The following is a 6766-nucleotide window of genomic DNA, read 5'->3' on the forward strand; positions in this document are numbered from 1 at the left end:
GGGAAAAGCAGGGTAACTATATCTTGCTAAAAGGTACCATAGACAATGTAGTAATATCAATGCTAAACATATTTGCATACCCATCCAAATTCTTTTTTTTAAATTTTTTATTAATTTATTTTGATTTATCAACAATCACTTCCATAAGTTTTTGAGTTTAAAATTTTTCTCTCCCATCTCCCCAAGATGACACACAATCTGACATAGGCTTTACATATACATTACTATTAAACATATTTTCACTTTAGTCATGTTGTAAGGAAGAATTAGAACCAACAGGAGGAACCACAAGAAAGAGGAAACAAAACAAAACAGAAGAAAAATCAGCAAATAGTATGCTTCAAACTGAATTCAAACTCCATAGTTTTTTTCTTTGGCTGTGGATAGCATTTTCCATCATGAGACTTTTGGAGATGTCTTAGATCCTTGAATTAATGAGAAGAGCTAAGTCTCTCAAAGTTAGTCATCATATAACATGGTTGTGACTATGTACAATGTTCTCCTGGTTCTGCTCACTTCACTCAGCATCAGAGCATACAAGTCTTTCTAGGTTTTTCTGAAATCAGCCTGTTCATCATTTCTTATAGCACAATAGTATTCCATTACATTCATATACCACAACTTGTTCAGCCATTCCCCAATTGATGGGCAGCCCCTCAATTTCCAATTCTTTGCCACCACATAAAAAGCTGCTATAAATATTTTTGCACATGTGGCTCCTTTTCCCATTTTTATGATCTCGTTGGGATACAGCCCAAAAAGTGCTATTGCTGGGTCAAAGGGTATGAACATTTTTATAGCACTTTGGGCATAGTTCCAAATTGCTCTCCAAAATGGTTGGATCATTTCACAACTCCACCAACAATGCATTAGTGTTCCAATTTTCCCACATCTTCTCCAACATATATCATTTACCTGTTTTATTATGTTGGCCAATATGATAGGTGTGATGTGGTACCTCAGAGTCGTTTTGATTTGCATTTCTCTAATAAATAGTGATTTAGAGCATTTTTATATGACTATACATGGCTTTAAATTGTTCATCTGAAAACTGCCTGTTCATATTCTTTGACCATTTATCAATTGGGGAATGACTTGTATTCTTATAAATCTGACAGGTAAACTATTCCTTGCTCTCCCAGTTTGCTTACAGTATCAGCCTTTGTATCTAAATCATGAAGCCATTTTGACTTTATTTTGGTATATGGTATACGAGATTTTGGTCTATGCCTAGTTTTTGCCATACTCTTTTCCAGTTTTCTCAGCAGTTTTTTTTTTCTGTTTGACTGATCCTCACTGTCTCACAGAGTCATTAGCTTCCACTTACCTAATTCTAATTTTTGGCAAATTGTTTTCTTCTATTAGATTTTGTACATCCTTCTCCATTTGGCCCATTTTATCTTTTAAGGAGTTTTCCTCAGTGAGTTTTTGTGCCTTCTTTTCTGTTTGGCCAATTCTGGTTTTTAAGGAGTTGTTTTCTTCAGTGTATTTTTTCCCAAGTGACCAATTGTATTTTTGAGGGACTTGTTTTCTTCAGTGTACTTTTTATTTCCATTTGGTCAATTGTATTTTTTAAGGACTTGTTTTCTACGGTTAATTTTTATCCTTCCTTTTCCAAGCTATTGACTCTCTTGCATACCTCTCATTTATTTTCCCAATTTTTCTTCTACCTTTCTTATTTGACTTTTAAAATCCTTCTTTAGCTCTTCCAAGAAGGCTTTTTGGCTTCAGATCAGTTGATATTTGCTTTTGATGTTCCAGATGTGGGTTTGTTGACAATGTGGTCCTCTTCAGAATTTCTGCCTTGATCTTCACTGTCCCCATAATAAGAATCTGTGGTACATTTCTTTTTGCTCATGGTTTTTGATTGTTTCCTGGCCTTTAAAAAAATGAGTTCTTCTGCTGGGGAGCAGGGACACTGACCCAAGCTTCTTGTGCCGGGAGCCCAGGGCCTGGTCACCGGCTTTGTATGTTAGTGCTTCAGATGCTGGAAACTAGAGGCTGTAGGGTTCTGACAGCATACTTGGTGTTGGGCTGAGATCAGCAGCAATCCTGGAGCTCTAGGGGCAGAATTGAGTGGTTTGGCCCCTAGAGGTTCCCTGCTCACCTGGGCTTTTCATTTTCTTTGATTCCTTGCAGATAGATGTTTTGCTGCTCAGGATGTCTCTCCACCCGGGGCTTTCCCACTTGAGGCTGTGCTTCCCAGAGTTTTGTGTGGCTTGGGAAGAGAGTTTCTGGGTATTGTTAAATCCCTAATGCCAGCCTTGAAGAAGTGATGCACTCTCTGAGCTCATGGCAGTCATTTTCTAACTTACGGCATGTGAAGAAGCAGCACATCTCACAATCCACCCCCTGCTTTATATCTCCCTTTTATATGTAAATTTCCCCATTAGAATGTGAGCTCTTTGAGAACAGGTACTGTCTTGTTTGCTTTCATTTTTCATCCCTAACACTTAGCACAGTGCCTGGTAAATACTAAGCACTTAATAAAATTCTCTCTGTCTTTGTCTCTCATCTCTGTCTCATATATTTCAGTCTTGAAACAGTTCTACATTTTGGCTTCATGAAACTTTAACAATGAACTTTATTTTCAGCTTATATTCTGATTTCAGACCAAAACTCTTAGTCCCTAAAAGCTACACGTGGCAAAGATGTTGCCACTTCAGAAGTTTCCTTTTAATTTTCTATTATCTACCATTTCTATGCATACATTCATCCTCTCAAGTTAAAATTGATTTTATTTAATAAGGTGTCTCAGATAAAGAGTTATAGGAAATTTAAAAATAAACATGTTATAACATCAGATATGACAGTACAATTTTATTATTAAAAAGTATGTAGTATACTATGAAACTTCTATTATGTCAAGTTAAAGTGTGGTTATTAAGGTAGATTAGGCAAGACGTGCAAAAATCTGCTGAGCAAATTTGTTACAGTAATTTTGTTTTTCCTTAAGCAGATTCTTCCTTTATCCTGAATATCTATGATAATTCAAGTGTTCTAAGGTCCATTATAATTAAGAAATCACAAATTTATATTGGACAGTCATAAACATTTCTTATGTTTTCTTATTATTAAGCATTTTAGTGGGGATACATTTTTTTTTGGTGAGGAGATTGGGGTTAAGTGACTTGCCCAGAGTCATACAACTACGAAATATTATGTGTCTGATGCCAGATTTGAACTCAGATCCTCCTGACTTCAGGGCCAGTGCTCTATCCACTGCACCACCTAGCTGACCCCAAAGGGAATACATTTTTGACTATAGGTTAGACTAAATGACTACTGAGGTCTCTTCCACTTCTTAAATTCAGGTATACTATGAATTGGTCATAGAAAAGGGAAAATCCAGAGATAGACTGACATGCATCCTAGATGTTGGAGCACAAATTTCAGCAAATAGGATTTAGAGAAAGAAGATCTAAGATCTTATGGAATATACAGGAGAGATTAAAGAAAGTTCTAAAAAATGAAATTTTGAGGCAGCAAAAGGGGAATGTGGATGCACAAGGGATCTCATCAATTAACTTTAAGCTTAAAAAGGTGATTAAAAGGTAGAAATAAAGGAAGATAACAATATGAATTAAAAAGAAAAAGGTCTGATATGGTCCTATAAGAATATGAGCAGCGCTAGAACTTAGACTGAATGGTAGATACTGATGAAAGCTAAGGACCAAAATAAGATTATCTTTTTTTTTCTCATTCACTCAACAAGCATTTGTCAAGTATGTGCTATATGTCAGGTTCTGTACTAGGCAAAGGGGATTTAAAGATAAAGTTAAAACAAAATAATCCCCGTCCTAGAACTGATATTCTCTTCTTGCCTCTTCTTTCATCCCTACTCTCTCATTTTCAGTCTCTTCCTGTCTACTGGTTGCTTCCCTATCATGCTTCCTTATGCTTGGCTATGCCCCCACCCCAAGCCCTTCCTCCAACAAACTACACTTGATCCATCCATCCCCACTAGCTATCATTTCTTATCTTTTCTTCTGTTTTTGTGGCCATAATCCTTGAGAAAGCTGTCTACAATCAGTGCCTTCAGTTCCTTTCTTATCAATTTCTTCTTAACTGCTGTGTGGCTTCCTACTTATCATTCAGCCAAAACTGCTCCTTCCAAAGTTACTAAGGATCTCTTATTCACTAAATGTAATGGCCTTTCCTCAATCCTCATCCTTACTGAACTCTCTATAACCTTTGATACTGTAAATAACCCTCTTTGATACTCTCTCCTTTTTAGATTTTCACAACACTACTTTCTCCCAGTTTTCCTCCTAGGAGTTTGACTGCTCTTTCTCAGTCTCCTTTGCTAGATCTACACTGAAGTCAGACCTGCTAACCATGGGTTTCTGATGGTGCTGTGTTCTGAATTCTCTTATCATCTCCCTTTATACTATTTCACTTGGTAATCTTATCAGTTCCTATGGATTAAATTACCATCTATTTGATGATCATTCTCAACTTTATTTATTCAGCTCTAACCTCTCTGTTGACCTCCATTCTTGTATTTCCAACTGCCTTTCTAAAAGGCATTTTGAAGTAGATGCCATGAAGATACTTAAACTACCTATCCCAAACTGAACTCATTATCTTTTCCCCAAAACCCATTCCTCTTCCTAAGTTCTGTATTATCGTTGAGGATACTGCTATGCTCCCACTTACCCAAGCTCATCTATAGACATCATCTTCAACTCCTCATTCCTCCATAACCAAACTGTTGCCAAGGCCTGTCAATTTTATTTTCATAACATCTCTTGCATACATCCCTTTCTCTCCTTAATACTACCCCCAGTTTAGTATAGTTTCTCATCACCTCACCTCTGGACTATTGCAATATGTTTCTCCAGTCCATCATATACTTAGCTGTCAAAATAATCCTCCTAAACTCAGGTCTGACTATATGGCCCCTCTCCCTCTACTCAATAAAGTCCAGTGGCTCCCTATCACCTTGAGAATAAAACATAAAATCATGCATTTAGAATCCAAAGCTCATCTTAACCTGCCTCCCCCTGAAACTTTACTTTCTCATACATTACATTCCCAACCCCCAAGTATTCAGCAATCTAGTGACAATAACTTCTTTGCTGTTACTTGAAAAAAGCCATTCCATCTCTCAGTACTGGGCATTTTCTTTGTGTCCCAGATGCTTGAAATGTTGGCTGCTTCTCTTCCTAGAATGTTCTCCCTCCTTATCTCTGCCTCCTGGTCCAGCTAAAATCCTACTTTTTACAAGGAGTGAAGTGATGAAGCCTATACTATACTATGAGAAGCCTTTCCTGATCTCCTTTAATTCTAGCACCTTCCCTCTTTTGATTATTTCAAATTTATCCTCTTTGTATCAAGATTGTACATAGTTTGTTCCTGGTTGGGCCGGTGTTTGGTAGGGCACCAGCATGGAAGTTGACGTCCGCCATAACAAGTTCCGGAAAGTCCAGCGCAAGGAGCCCAAGAGTCAGGACATCTACCTGCGGCTTCTGGCAAAGCTCTACCAGTTCCTGGCCCGTGGAACCAACTCGACTTTCAACAAGGTTGTCCTGAAAAGACTGTTCATGAGCCAGACCAACCGGCCCCCTCCGTCCCTGTCCTGAATGATCAGGAAAATGAAGCTGCCCGGCTGGGAGAACAAGACGGCTGTGATTGTTGGGACTGTGACAAATGATGTCAGGATCCAGGATGTCCCCAAGCTGAAGGTGTGTGCCTTTCGTGTTACTAGCAATGCGCGGAATCGCATCCTCAAGCTGATGGGAAGAGCCTTACCTTTGACCAGCTGGCCATGAGGTCACCCAAGGGCCGGGGCACTGTCCTGCTGCCTGGTCCCCGGAAGGGCTGTGAGGTACACAGGCATTTTGGGAAGGCACCGGGCACTCCCCATAGCCACACCAAACCATATGTCCGATCCAAGGGCCGAAAGTTCGAGCGTGCCAGGGGCCCACCGTGCCAGCTGAGGCTACAAAAACTAACTGCCTTCCTCCTTGTTATATTACAGATTTTTGGACAACTACAACAACAATAGCAACAACAACAACAACAACAACAACACCAAAAAAATTGTACATAGTTGTTTTCATGTTGTCTGTTCTGTTAGACTGTGAATTCCTTGAGGGCAGGGACTGTCTTTTGCATTTATTTGTATTCTCAACTCTTAGCATAGTACCTGGCACCCAGGAGGTACTTAATAAATATTTACTGCTTGAATAATAGGCTAGCATTTCAGTTGATCCTTAAAAGAAATTAAGAATGCTAAGATATGGAGGTAAGATGGAGTATATTCCAAGTAAAGGGCGCAAACTGTATGATGGCATAGGAATTGAATGTTATGTTTACAGGCATAGTAATCAGGCCAAAATAATAGGCTCTTCGGAACAGAGAGCCTGTGAAACAGAGTAATGCACATTAATTCATGAACAATATTTTGTTCCAGAGACAATAGAGAACCTCTGGAGCTTTACAAGTCAGAATGTTACATGGGCAAACCTGTGCTTTTGGAATTTTAATTTGGCAACTGTGTAAATACTGGATTGGAGGAGGGAAAAAAATACAAGGAAAGAAATTAGTAAGTTATTGCAATAGTGTAGGGTAGAGGTGATAAGAGCCTTCTTACTATGAAATACTAGGGTATTTCATGTGTGAGTGGAAAGAAGGAGATGAATTTGAGATATTGATGATCAGTAAAACTTAAATTATGGTATCTAATTGAGGAGTCAGGAAGAAAGAACATATTAAATTCAAAGAAGGGCTAGGATTACTGCTCAGAGCGCAAAGGATTGTG

At 38.6% G+C, this 6766-nt stretch overlaps 1 pseudogene; it reads left to right on the plus strand.

Annotated features, from left to right (window-relative positions):
• Positions 1-5390: 5390 nt before the first annotated feature.
• On the plus strand, positions 5391-5957 carry LOC114054210 (annotated as a pseudogene).
• The last annotated feature ends 809 nt before the right edge of the window (positions 5958-6766 follow it).

The sequence above is a fragment of the Vombatus ursinus genome, unplaced genomic scaffold (genome assembly GCF_900497805.2).
Source record: "Vombatus ursinus unplaced genomic scaffold, bare-nosed wombat genome assembly UNPS02014812.1, whole genome shotgun sequence".
Classification (NCBI taxonomy): domain Eukaryota; kingdom Metazoa; phylum Chordata; class Mammalia; order Diprotodontia; family Vombatidae; genus Vombatus; species Vombatus ursinus.